Raw genomic sequence first — 14,919 nt, forward strand, 5'->3', positions numbered from 1 at the left:
GGGAGGATTGGCTTGATATAGGTAAGAATCAGATGCAGTTACTATATTTGTACACATGGCAAACTGCACTTTTTTACTTTTGTGCTTTCTATGAGAATAGATTTTCCTAATGCAAATAGTTGTGTAAACAAAAATATTCTACTTTCTTAAGGAAAAAAAAAACTTGAAGTCATCTGTTGTTTGCAAGCAATGTCCTAATTACAAATTATTTTTGAAATCTCATTATAAAATGAAAAAAGCGTTTCTCTAAAAGCATTCAGTAATTTAGGCTGAGTCCCTAATGAAAACTAAAAAGCTGAAAAAGGAAAAACTCTAGTCAAACAGTATAAACGAATTAACAAACTTCTACCTTCCAAAGGACTTGCTTTGAACCATCGCCATCCTTATTTTAGCCTATTTTTATATCAGTCTTTCTAAAACCGTAGAGAAGCTGGTCTTATTTAAGTAGACTTTTTTTTTTTTTTTGATAAGTTCGAGGTAACAATGACAGTGTTCTCATTTGCAATCAACTTTTTTTTTCTGATTGTAAAAAGATCCTTTTTGTAAGACAGTCCCCAGACACAGATGAGTCTACACAGCTAAGATGGCCCATCACCCACTATTTTACAGACACCTATAAATTATCCTCCACAGCTTCTTCTTTTCCTGTTTTCATATTAAAAACAGAAATGTATCATATGTGTTTGTTGCTTTTTAACCTATTTTCACTTTTATATCTGTTATTAAATATGCTTCAGCTACTTTCACTTTAAAAAGTTCTTTATTCATTTATTACTTCAATAACAACTTAATTCTCTATAAAAACTCACATTGTAATTTTTACCAAATATATTTTTGGATTGATCGATATTGTTTATTTGTTCTTCCAATTGACCCAACTAAATACAATTATGTTCCCTTTTGTTTAAAAATAGTTTGTGAATAGCCTGGTGTGGAATCTCCAAGTATTTAAAAAGAGATTTTTTTTTTCTTTTTGAAAACAGAAGAACTGTATCATATTCTCAGGAAAAAAACCTTAAAGCTAGAAGTCAAAACTCATAAATCATGACAGCAATAATAAAATATTTGTATACTGTATTTGTATCACATAAATTTAAAATTGAGACATGTCATATACTATAGTTGATTCCTTAATGGGTACAGCTCAGTGGTGTCTGGTAGAGTCATAGAGTTGTGCAGCTACATCACTGTCTCATTTTAAAACCTTTCTATCCCCTGACCCCATTGGTAGTCACTTTCTGATCATCCCACCAGCCCCTGACAACCCTTAAACTACTTCCCTTTTGTATGGATTATCCCACTTTGAGCAGTTGATGTAAATGGAATTACATGAATGTGGCTTTTGGGGTCTGGTTCTTTTGCTTAGCACCATGTTTTCAGGCTTCACCACATGATAATGTGTATCAGTACTTCATTCTTCTTCTTTTTTTTTTTCCTAGTCAGATGTTATTCCTTTGTATGGCTATAACACATTTTCCTTATCCGTTCACCCATTGATGGACATTTGAATTATTTCTACTTTTTGACTATGATGAATAATGCTGCTGAAAACATTAATATACAAGTTGTTGTTTCCATATGTTATTTTAATATTTGGAATGTACTTTCAGACCTGATGTCTCATTGGGTCTCATGAATTTTTTTGAGATAAGACAAGTCTTCCTATTCCATTTTACAGGGAGGAAAATGGGCTCCTAGACATAATTGCCTGATTCCTGCTAGAATCAGCACCCTAATCCAGTTCTATTTTTTAAAATGGCCTAAAGAAAGTCAAAACGAGTACACAATTCCTCCCTAAGAGAAGGTGAAATTGCTTGTATATTTTTGGTTTTTAAATGTGAATACATTTGCCCATAACTGTTAGGAAAGCAATGTCTAGACTAATTTACAGATACCAAAAGAAAATGTTGCCATAACAAGTGGTCAAAATTTCCTAAAACAGAGTTAAAACAGAATTATTCCTGGACTGTTGCATAGGAACAGGCATTTTTGTTCTTTGTTGTTTGATGACTTTACTTTCAAGGAAAATGCAAGGACAGATTGTCGCTGTTCACAGTTCTAATGCCTCGCAGAAAGAAATGGCTTCAGATTATTTTTTCTCCTAATTAGCATGCATCTTGGAGACATGTGTATGACTTGATTTAAATCTTAACACAGTCTATTAATATTTCAGTTTTGGCATTGGACACATGAAATAGTATTATTCACGCAAACCTTGCCAAACCATTCTGAGTCAAAACTCGGCTAAATTAATACAGTCCTTGTTTTTGATCATTTGAGTCATCACGCATCAACATTTTACAGGGGATTTTGGAAATGGTTTAACCCAAATTCTCACATAGTGTGTGTACTTTGGGCCATAAATTGAATATTCCTTCTTCAGGTTCCCTCTTAGGGCCAACAGCAGTATCACATATCAAAAGACAGAAGTTTAACAATAATAAAAAAAGATTTCTCCAGTTTTTCCCTGCTGGGAATGTCTTTCCCCCAGGTTATACTCTCTATGAACTCTGACTTGTCCTGACCCTTTGCTGATTGGCAGAGTTAATTGCTCTCACTGTGTATCAATACTTATATTCCATTTATTACACAATATTAAAAGATGTGTGTCCTCTGTTAGATGATGAATATCTTGAGACTTGTGTATTTGGTTCATCTCCAGTCTTCAGTAGAATTCCTAGTGTCATTGTACAATAAATGTGGATTGATTTTTTTAATAGGATCTCGGGAACTCTGAGTTCTGACGTTGCTGATTGTGAAATCACTCTCTGCATTACCATCAACCAACACTTACTGAGCCCTCAGAACTAAAAGGACTAACTGGACCTGAAAGATGTGTAAACTATTTTGTACATAGTCCTAGTACTTAGGAAGTGAATGAATTCTAAACAAAGTGGAAGTCAAGCTAGACAAATGTAGATTTAATATTAATATTAAGCAAGACTTCCAATACATATGCATGTGATTAATGGGGTGACCATAAAAGAATTTGTAGAAGAATTAGAGGTGGTGAGATTGGGTCACGTTATTAGCTAACCTCACATGGATCCATCAGTTCTTCCTTCGACATAAAATTATTGAACAATTATTTTGAAGGTGGAGCCAATAGGACTTCCTGATTGGATGTAGGTGTAAGAGATAAGGAGTTAGGGATGCCAACAGTGTTTGGGGACACTAGAAGGGTGGAGTTGCTGTTGAATGAGATGGGAGGATCTGTGGTGGACAGGTTGTGGGAAGTGATCAGGAAGCAGTCACTCTGCTCTGGAGAGATACTTGGGACATTTTAGTGAACAAAATAAAGAAAGATCGAAGTCCTGCCATTATATTCTTGTGGAGGGTGAGGACAAAAATGTAATGCATGAGAAAAGTAAATAAATGTCAGAGGGGGTAGAAACTAGGAGAAAGCACAGGGCCGGGGGAGGGGCTCAGGAGGGTTGGGGTGGGAGGTTTTTGGACAAAGTATGTTTTAAGCAGAGGACACTGTCAGCTGAGATGCTCTGAGCCTGACAATGCATTCTACATCCTCCCGGGAACACAGGGGAATGCGATGGCTAGGAGAGAATACCAGGGAGAGTAAAAAAAAACATCTGTGGGCCAAGGGGCAAGATCACATAGAGCCTGGCAGGCCATTGTAAGGACTTTGGCCTGAATCACTCTGGTTCCAACAGGGAGTGTTTGGAAGATTTGCCTGAGTGGTGACATGGTCTAATTTATGTAATCAAAACTCACTCTGACTGCTGGGTGGAGAATAGACTTTGGGAAGGTAGAAAAGACTCTTGTAGACGCAGGGAGACTTAAAGATACCATTGTGGTCATCCAGGCCTGGATGGAAGTGAGCCAATGGAAGTGAGATGCCAGGAACAAGAAACTGGATTCTAGATATATTTTTAAAGTAGAACTAACAGGATTTCTTTACAGATTGAATGTAGAGTGTGAGAGAAAAAGGGGATCAAGGATAGTCAGACTCCAAGTTTTCTGACCTGAGCAATTAGAAGGATGGAGCAGCCGCTAATAAAATAGGGAAGTCTGTGGTGAAGGAGTCTGAGCAAGGAAGTTCAGGAGTGCGTTCAGACACGTTACAGTTGAGGTGTCTTCTATGCCCCAGGTGATACAAGACTGTGGCAGAAAAAAAGACCATTGGCTGAGAGGCTGCAGGGGAAACAGTGTCCCCAGGGAACAGCCAGGTTACACTTAGAGCAAGAAAAATAAGGGGACATTTAGAGACAGCTCCAGGATATCAGGATTTTATAAAGGATGGAAAAGGGGCCCCAAAGGTGGGACGGAGTAGAAGATGGGGCTGAATAGAGGCCACATGGAACTTGACGGCAGTGAGAGTGAGGAAGTTTCCAGCTGAGATTCCGGGTCTTTTTAATGTGGTTGACATGCATAAATACATGGGTCCTAATGAGATTTTCCTGGGGCATTCAAGGCTCTGGTGGTGGGCCTTTGAATGTCAGGGGTTGCTGAACAGTGGTACCTGGGCCTCCTTTTTGATCCTGCTGGAAGTGAAGAGGTCAGGGCAAGATGCTTCCTTTTGACCCCTGTTGATGTGGTTAAGAGCTCAACTACCCTTAAACCATGCCAGATGAATGTAACAAGAGCTATTTCAAAAGACATTTTTTATTAAAAAAAGTTTTCATGGCTGAAAATAGGACAGCAGAAACATATCTTGAGAAATTTTCCTATGCCTAACTTGTAGTTTTTCATGTTGTAGTTTGACTTGAGTCAGGTGGGAATAAGGGAAGGAACATTTTGACAGAGGAGAGAGGAGAGAGGAGAGAGGAGAGAGGAAAGTGTCCAGTCACATTAAATGTCTTCACCAAGAAGCACAGTTAACAATTGCTATGAAATGTTGTGATATTGCATGCCACTATCATCTTTGAGAAAACAATTGGTGCACACCATGCAAAACAATTGGTGCAAACCATCCCGATGGGTCAACTATTGGTGCAGGTATATCAGATACATTTGTTTACAAGTTCAGGGAAACCCAAGTGAAATTACCTTAAGTTCTTTGTAAACATTCATCGGCTCCCATAATCAGAAGCCCAGACATAGGGTAGATTTTCAGTTATCTTAATCCATTTAGTCTGGCTTCATTTCTCTGCAGTTTTTTCAGCTAACTCTATACTGCTCAATGTGTCAGCTCCATTCTCAGGCTGATGGTGAATTGGAAGTGGTGGTTGCAGAACTCATAATCCATGACCATTATCATCTGGAGGAAGACAAAAACTTCTGAAGAGTAAGGGAGGAGCTCCTGGAATACTTCTTATGACTCATTGGCAAAAATTTTCACCTGCCCAATCTCTAATAAGAGGAATGATTTAATTTGTAGCCCTAAGTTCTGTTTGGAAGGACCAAGTGGGGAAGTGCTAGATAGGTAGCTAATGTCCACATACTCTATTTCTGCTGGATTTTGCTGAGGATGTGTATCATGTTTTACATGCTTATTGTTTTATTTCTGGTATCTATCTTATTGGCTGGTACTTAGTGGTTTTTCAATAAATACCATTAAATAAATAAATAATAAGAGAATACCCAGAAAGGTAGCAAGTCTGATCTATATTTGTCCTATAGTTATATAAAAAAAAAAGTCTAAATAATTACTGGTTTCCTGAAATTCAACAGGAAGGCATTTGTAAAAGCATCCTCCCTGGAAAATACAGAAGAAGATCCAATAATATAATCAGGACTCAGATAGAATTTTATAATATACCAGATATCAACCATTTATTTGATAACATATGACAGTAAACAGATATAAATGCCACATTTAAAAATAAACAGTTTGGATCCTGAATCAAATGGGCTTCCAAATTTTATATAAAGAAAGCTTCTAGATGTTTAGCCTTCATTAATAATAGAGTTGTAATTATTTTGCTTGGAGACGGGGAAGTAGACCTTGAGGTCGGTGGTTTGCAGGTATTTTATGATTATTGGGATTTAGTGCTATTGTGCTCAACAAAACTCTATAGAAAGCAACTGACACCAGCCTTAAGGAGCTACTCTCTGTTGGTGCAGGTTTTCTTCTTCTTTTCTCACAATCTCTTCAGGACAATTTCGATAATATAAATTCCCAGCATTCGATTACTGTGAGTGGGAGGGTTGTTAATGAATACCTTGTGACAGCCTTTAGATATCAATGTGCTAGACCTACTGCTATTATTTTTCAGTGCTGTAGCCTATTTCATTTCACTGGTGATACATGAAGTTCTCTACCAAACTCTTTATAATGTAAACAGTTCAACAAGTGGGTGTCTTGGGAGGAGCCCTGGTTCTTGCATGGTCACCCACTTCCTTATTATGACTGCCTCCTCACCCTGATTCAAAAGAAAACAAACATGCCTGGCCTCCACCTCAGTCACTGTACACCTGCAAAAGGTGAGTCTGGGCCCTCGTGGTCTAACTGGAGGCCCCGAGTTGGCAGATGAGAGAGTTCTGTTGAGTTGGCACAATGTGTTTTGTTTGCTTTTTATGTTTAAATGTGAAAGGTTTCAGGTGAGGCTCACTACCCCCTATTTGACTCTCACATTCCCATTACCTGCCCGGTACCTGTGGGCATTGACCTCACCACCCAGCGTCAGCCGCAGGAGGAAAGGGGATTACAGGCTGAGCTTATTTAGTTTGAGCAGGGAAAAGTATAAAGTAAAAGAGACTTTTTCGACATCCGAGGATTTTCAATCCAGGCATTTTCAATCATTGCTTCCAGAACTGTGGTGAAACCAGCGTTGGAAGGACCCTCGAGGCTTGGTTATGGTTATGTCTGACTACACAGAACTAAGACCTTGGCATGACTTGGCACTCAATGGAGTTTCCCGGGACTACCCTAAAACTTTACTTCATCTCAGTTGTTTCTATTGGAACGTCAGATTTGTGGGAAAGAAAAGAGTTTTCAGTATGTGCTTAAAACACTCTAGTGAGAAATACTCTCCTCTGCCACACTTAGATCTTTACTCTCCAACAATATAATTGGTTTTACTTATTAATTTGCTCTCCAGATTTCCCAGGCAGTGTTCGCTGGTGTTTTTTCTTCTTATATGATTACATTCTTACTCTTTTTAAAAAAATTTTTTTAGGTAAACAATACCTTTATTTTTGTTTATTTGTTTTTATGTGGTGCTGAGGATCGAACCCAGGGCCTCACACATGCTAGGCGAGTGCTCTACCGCTGAGCCACAACCCCAGCCCTACATTCTTACTCTTAATAATTTTATATCTATGTATACAACTCAACCAGCTCTTGTTTAGCCAGTGATGTGTGCAGGTACTTTCTAAGGCATGTTGTACCAGCCCTTGCCTAACAAGTGGGCATTAATATTGAGAACCTTTGAAAAACAAAGACCCATGTTGTAAGTTAGTGATTTAGGAAATATGGTCATTTGTGAAGATGAAAAACTTTGGGAAAAATGTCATAGATCCTTATGACATATGAACTTTAGTTACTCTGGTTTGATAAGTGATCTGCTTTATACCAATGGTTTCTTAGATGTCCAAAGTGAGTCAAACATTTGTTATTGTTGTGTTTTATGGTGCTAGGGAGAGAAGCCAGGGCTTTGTGCATGCTGGGCAAGTATGCTATCCCTAGGCTAAATCCCCAGCCTCTTAAGCATAGTATTTTTTAAAAAACATTTATTTTTTTAGTTGTTGATGACCTTTATTTTATTCATTTATTTATATGTGGTGCTGAGAATTGAACCCAGTGCCCCACACATACCAGGCAAGCACTCTACCATCCAGCCACAACCCCAACCCTTAAGCATAGTATTTTAGAGAACATTTTGTTTTGAAATTATTAAAGACCCACAAGAGGTTGCAAATATAGAACAGAGAGTCCCTTTGTTCCCTCCAATGGATACATCTTACATAACTATAGAACGACATCAAAACCAGGAAACTGAACATGGCATAAAGTGTGTGGATGGTTTTTTGCCCCTTACCGCATTTGCAGACCCAGGTAACCATCTCTGCAATTAAGATGCAGAACCATTCCAGCACCACAAAAATTGCCCTCTGGCTACTAGTCCCTCACACCACCATTCTGAAACTCTGGCGACCACTATCCTGTCTTCCATTTCTCTCCAGTTGTCATTTTGAGATAGTGATATAAATGGAATTATATTCTATGTGACCTTATGAGATTGGATTTATACTCTTCATGTTATATTATCTTTTCATTCCTTTTTGTGGCTGAGTACTGTTTCATGATAAGGATGTACCATGGTTTGTTGGCTATTTCAAATAAAATTGCTAAGAAAAATCATGTACAGGTTTATGTGGACATACATTTAAGGTTTTTTTTTTTCCTGGAATAAATGCAATTGCTAGATAATATGGTTAAGTGTGCTTAGTCTTTTATAAGAAACTACTCAACTTTTTCAGAGTGGCAATGTCACTTTAGATTCCCAGTGTGCAATTTTTTAAATTTGAAAAATAGAGTAGTTCCTTTAGAAACTGATTATTTTTTCCCCCAAGTATTCTTGAGAGGTTCTTAAAATTTTTTTAAATGTATATTTGGGAGCAAAATAAAATTTTTAAAAAAAAATTTTTCTCATTCTTAGTTGACCTAAAATAAAACGTTTTGCTCAAAAGAATGACAGCAACAATGTCTTCAGTGACATGCAGTTCTTTTGTTGTTGTTGTTTGTTTGTTCTTTTTAGAAATACATAACAGTAGAGTGTAATCTGACATATTATACATACATGGAGTGTAACTTCTCATTCTTGTGGTTGTACATGATGGAAGCTTCATATATGAACAAAGGAACATTAGGTCCGATTCATTCTGCTCTCCTGTTCCCATCCTTCCTCCCTTCCCTTCATTCCCATTTGTCTAATTCAGTGAACTTCTATTCTTCCCTCCCCACCTTAGTGTGTGTGGAAACTGATTCTTGATAAGATTCTTCAAATGGAAAATGCCTATTTGTGAATATATTTGTAAGCATCCTGACAACATCATGGTCCGTTTGCCAGACATCATGATCAATGGGGAATCTGAGATCAAGGTCCACGTATAGACCAGCAAACATGGAAGCTGTGTTGGATGGATGCAAGCAGGAGTGGACACCTCAGCCAGCAGCTTCCCGTTGTTGCCCACTTTATAAGCATCGACCCCACCCATTCTGGCAGTCTAGATAACCATGAGCCACTGTGTTGTCAGAGGGCACTTGTCTTCCAAAATGCTGAAACAAGTTTTTTGCTTCTGATACATTCCTAAGATTCAGGAGACAAGCTCTCTGTTCCATTAAAAAAAAAAAATACTTTTTTAGTTGTAGATGGACACAATACCTTTATTTTATTTCTTTCTTTATTTTTTTAATGTGGTGCCAGGGATCTAACCCAGTGCCTCACGCATTCTAGACAAGTGCTCTACTACTGAGCCACAACCCTGGCCCCTTCAGTTTCCACTTTTTAAAGGAGATGTGCAAAGATGTAAAGTCACCCAGTGAATCTCAGAGTCAGCAGTGGAGGTCACAAAGCGTTGGGAGGGAAAATCTCTCTGGCCTCAGAATCAGTTCTGCCACTTTCCAGCCATGTGACTGGACCATATGACTCAGCACCTCTCAGCCTCAGCTTCATTTTCTGTAAAATGTGAATACTACTGGCTACCTCCTGGGACCCATGGAGTATTAAATACAGTTGTTCATGGGAATCAATAGACACATAATATCAACAATCACAGCTACCATTTTTCCGGGCTTATAACACATGAAGGGCTGGGCTCAGTTTTCTGTAGGCATTTAAGAAGTGTTATTATGTTCTCTTCCCCCTTCCTAATTTCTCTTTGTCTTCTCTTCTTACTCTCTTGTTATCTTCCCAAAGCTAAAAATAGAATGGTGAGCTTACAACTTCATGCTTTTATTCATCACATATTTGTCGAATAGCTACCATATGCCAGGCAGAGTTCTAGTTTCTGAGGACAAAACCCCAAACAGGACTGTGTTCTAGTGGAGATTATATTCTAGCAGAAGGAGACTAACAAGAAACTGTAAGCGAATGCATTTACTAGTGAATTTCAGATACTGGTAAGTGCTAAGAGGAGCTGGCGGCGGGGGTTGGAGAAGGTGAAACAAGGCAGAGTGAGAAGACACAGCTGGATGAGGCAGGGGAGATGATGAATAGGGCTGTTTTATAAACAAGAGTCCAGGAAGCAGCCTCTAAAACAGTGGCATTAGATAAGAAATGGGAAGGGAGAGAAGAAACAGTTGTAGAAATATGTAGGAAAAGAGGTCCAGACAAAAAGTGCACAGCTGAAACGAACCTGAATTCTGAGGAGCAGAATTCAGTTTGCTGAGTTCCCAGTACTTAGCAAACAAAAGGGAGGGTATGGGACACCAGATAGAAATTATGGTTTTCAGGACATGGCAGGATATTGGGGCTTTATTCCAAATTCACTGGGAGGGTTTTGAATCATTGGAATATTGAGATTTGATTTAAGTTTTATAAGATATATTCATTCTGCTGTTTGGAAAACAAGATTGAGGCCCTAAAGTGGCAAGGGAGAGTGTAGAGGAAGAGTCAGGAGCCTACTGCAGTAATGAAGGTGAGATGATTGTGGTTTGGCCAAGTGTTTTAGCTGCTGAGATAAAGAGAACCAATTTGGGATATGTTTGGAAGAGAAAGTGATAAGGCAAAGAAGACTCTGGGGAGTTTTGGGCTGAGCATTTGTTGGTAGGAAAATCTAGGACTCTCCTAGTGCTCCTCTGTTTATTTGTTTGTTTTGCAGTGCTGGGGATTGAACTCAGGGCCTCAGCATGCTAAGTAAGCACTCTATCACTGAGCCACATCCCAAGCCCTTTTCCTGGCTTGGTGAGTACACAGTGCCTTCCTCGTGTGCTGATCCTGAACAGGGAAACAAGGATTGGGAGCAGGAGCAGAGCAGGCCCTGCTTATGCCTCTTTTAGTTTTGGGTGTTGGGGTAAATAAAACTGCAGCCCAGGTGGTTCATGGTACTGAAAGCCCAGCCCTGCTGCGTTGGGCTGATTCTGTGGGAAGCTGGTACAACTCTGTGTAGACAGTGTCTTACCTGCAATGCATTGACAGGTACTTTTAGAAGAATTTCTTAACTTCTCTGTTCTTCAGTATCTTCATCCGTAAGATGGGGATAGTAGTAATAATTGCTACTCAGAGTTATTATGACTTAATTTGAAAGGCAGTTAAGAACCTAGGGAAGTTGGCTTCCAGTCTGGAGTCAGCTCCCTGGCTTTCCTTAAAATCTGAATATTTGGTTGTGGGACATTGGAACACGTTTCTTAACCTCTCTGTACCCAGATTCCATAATAATGGAAGGATAATAATGGTTCCTACTTCATAGAGTTATTGTGAGAATTAGATAAAATAATGCATGGAAAGTGCTTCAGACTCTACCTGGCATTTGACTATGGTACTCAAAAACAACACCAGATTAGAGGCACTTGATGCATATCTAATAAGAAAAATGATGTCTATGAAAAGTGCTGTAATACCATTAAAAAGTTAGTTATCATTTAAAATTTTATTACATCCTCCATTATCTATGCTGATTTTGTTTTCCAGAAGTAATTACTACTTTAGCATGTGAATTGCTGGGATCCAAATGAGAGATCACAAACTCAGATGCCTACTGGGGCTAGGCAGGTCACTTAAGTAGACCAGGGAAGCAGCCCTGGACTAAGCCAGGGAGCACACAATCTGATCTGCCAGGTCACTGAGTCTCAGCCACAGCGCCCAGTTTCATGCCAACAGTGGCACATGCAAATTCTTCAAGAGAAGCTGGAAATCTGGAATTTCTAGATACACTTTCTGGGGTTATAAATATCAGCATTTAAACCAAAGACTCTAATGAAATGTATATTTTAGGGAGGTGACCCTGGACCACCAGTTTAGAAATGCTGATCTAGATTCTTGTGAGGTCAGCCAGAAATGGGATCCAGAAAAGGTCAGTATAAATGGAAGGATGGTTTAAGCACCAGATGCCCTAGGGCAGATAGGACCAGGGAGGTGGTGCTCAGAACCTGCTCTGGTGCAGGAGAAAAACTGGACTTGGGAGTGAGGAAGGCACTGAAGGTGAAGCACATGACCCACGGTGACCAGGGCATACTTCACAACCCAATCTAGGGCTGGCCCCAGTGCCACAGATGTCTGCACCTTGAATATACAGGTTGTTTACACTTCCTGGGTAATCCGGTTACACAGAGGCAGCATTGTTCAATTCCCACTGCTTCCTGGGGCCTGAACTGCACCTGCTGTGCGCAGCTATGGCATCATCCACAGTTAGGTAACTGCTTGCTTTTGTCTGCGGTCTCCTAGGGGCTTACCTGATGCAGGCATTTTGAAGTTCAGGAGTGTCAGAGCCAGATAATGGGAGCCAGTAAGTGGAACTGAATGACAGAACAGGTGCAGAGACGATGCTGTGGCCCCTTAATGGACTACCTGGCTTATCACACAGCTCTTTGTTTATAGTTTTCATAGCTCAACAAGGCCTAATTAAGGCTTTATGATATTTATATAATAGTCTTCCATCCACTGGCAGAGAAAAAGCAAAGGAGAGAGAGAGAGAGAGAGAGAGAGAGAGAGAGAGAGAGAGAGAGAGAGAGAGAGAGAGAGAAAGCAAGCTTAATATTCTTTTGCTAATATTAAAATGAGACCCACACATTGAATGTTCTCTGCAAGTTTTAGGACAATATCAGTTGAACCACTGAGCCACATCCCCAGCTCTATTCTGTATTTTATAGAGAGACAGGGTCTCACTGAGTTGTTTAGTGCCTCCCCGCTGAGGCTGGCTTTGAATTCACAGTTCTCCCAACCTGCTGGGATTACAAACGTGTGCTCTGTAATCACACCCAGCAATGAGTTGTTCTTATTAGGGGACTGTTTTGTCCTGCCAGAGGACATTTAGTAATGTTTGGCCAGGGATGCTTCAAGACATCCCTCCACCCAAGAATTACAGGTCTGACATGCCAATAATGGCAAGGCTGAGAAACCCACTGAAGTTCGAAAGATTAAAATCGCATATGAGTGTCAATATAAGGAGATAACTTTAGAAATGAAATGAGGGGCATAAATTAAAGACTGCCATGTACTAGGTTACAGGTCTGTATATGTGTGATTATAGGAAACTACCATCCATGTAGGAAATTTTAGCTGGATCACACTAATTATGTAGGCAGAAAGCAACCCACCTGGCTCTTATATCAAGAATCTATTTTCAGTAGCTACATGCGGGGATGTACAGCCATAATCCCAGTGACTCAGGAGGATCATGAGTTCAAAGCCAGCCTCAGCAACTTAGCAAGGCCTTAAGAAAATCAGCAAGATCCTGTCTCAAAATAAAATACGAAAAAGAGATGAGAATATGGCTCAGTGGTTAAACACCCCAGGGTTCAATCCCCTGTTCCTTCCCCCTCCCTCTCAAAAAATCTATTTTCATTACAAAGGGGATTTTTAGAGCTGTGCATGTGCATGGAAGCCCCTCTTCAAAAGGCTAATGTGGTGATACACACAAAGCAATAATCATACAAATAGGTAGAACTTGAAGAGCAAAACCAAGAGTCCCTCATCCTTCCAAGTGGACCCACCAATTACGTCCTGCAGTAGTGTGTTGTGGACTCTGTGTGTGTCAAGGATACTGTTTGCTGGGAGATCCCCCTGAACTGAAGATGTGGGTCATTATTTCCAAAGGAGAGGCTTTACCCTGAAGTTCAGATTAAGCTGCTAAGGATAGAGGGTGACTGAAAGAGCCTGGGAGTCAGAGCTATTGATATGAAATGCTGGATTTCATGAAATGTTTAAGAGGAAGGAAGCAAGGTAGGTGGATAGATTTCTTTCTTTTTCCACAAAGACAGTTTGGGTTTTTCTGAAGTATTTTTAAAGGAATAGGCATTTTGGTTTCACTACAAGGAGACAGGAGTGGAGCTTGGCTTCTGAATGAAATCTGCACATAGCCTAATAAATGAAGTAGACTTTTTTCTGTGTCTAGAAACTGTCCCATTATATACCCATGGAAGTCATATCACTCAGAAGACCCCAGCAGAAACCAAAACAGACTAGAATATTGACATGAGATCTTTAAAGAGTCTTAATTGTGAGATTGATTGATATACATAACCTTTTTTTTCCCTCCAAGTTGGGTGTCCCACTCTTGAAGTTCTGGTTATTAAAACTCTCTCTCCTTTGACCTCAACAAAAAAATACAAAGAATTTGTATTTACCAAGTACTTACCAATGTGTTGTAAGCACTTCACATATAGCTATTTATACAAATCTCACCTGCAAAGTAATTCAGTAGGCAAGTGAAGAACTGAAATTTTAATCCAGGTGATCTAGCTGCACAACCTGTAACTTAAACTAGACTGTCGTTAGTATAGACTGAAATCAGAATTTGGAATTTTTCTAAGTCATCCGAATCCATTTTTCCAGGGGGGATATTGAAATAAATGTAATCCTTGTTTTTCCTGAGATTTCTTTCAATTTCCTTATTATCCTTGAAAGAAAGGACAATAAATACCTACAAATTTAGAGGTTTGGGGATATCTGAGGGCAGTCTTCATAGGGTAATGAAGTAGCAGTAGATAAGAAAACAGGTTTTGTGTTTAACTAAACCTGCTAGCTGAGTGATATTGAGCAAATTACTTAACATCCTGGAGCCTCAGATTTCCTCGTTTGTGAAGTAAACAATAACACATCTTTGAGATGTTGTAAGGATCAGAGGATGTATTTTGGGTAAAGTACCTCCTAGGGCCTGGTCTGTAGAAAGTGCTTAGTAACTGTGTGTGTGTGTGTGTGTGTGTGTGTGTGTGTGTGTGTGTGTGTGTGTATTTAGGGAGCCTAGTGGTGGAATTATAAAGGTGGTGGATTAGCAAGCCAATCTCTGATAAACATTTTAAAACTGTGAGATTAAATTCTGTCTCTGCCAAGGGGAATTAAGGTGGCCCTTGGGAAAAAT

The sequence above is a fragment of the Ictidomys tridecemlineatus genome, chromosome 7 (assembly GCF_052094955.1).
Source record: "Ictidomys tridecemlineatus isolate mIctTri1 chromosome 7, mIctTri1.hap1, whole genome shotgun sequence".
NCBI lineage: Eukaryota > Metazoa > Chordata > Mammalia > Rodentia > Sciuridae > Ictidomys > Ictidomys tridecemlineatus.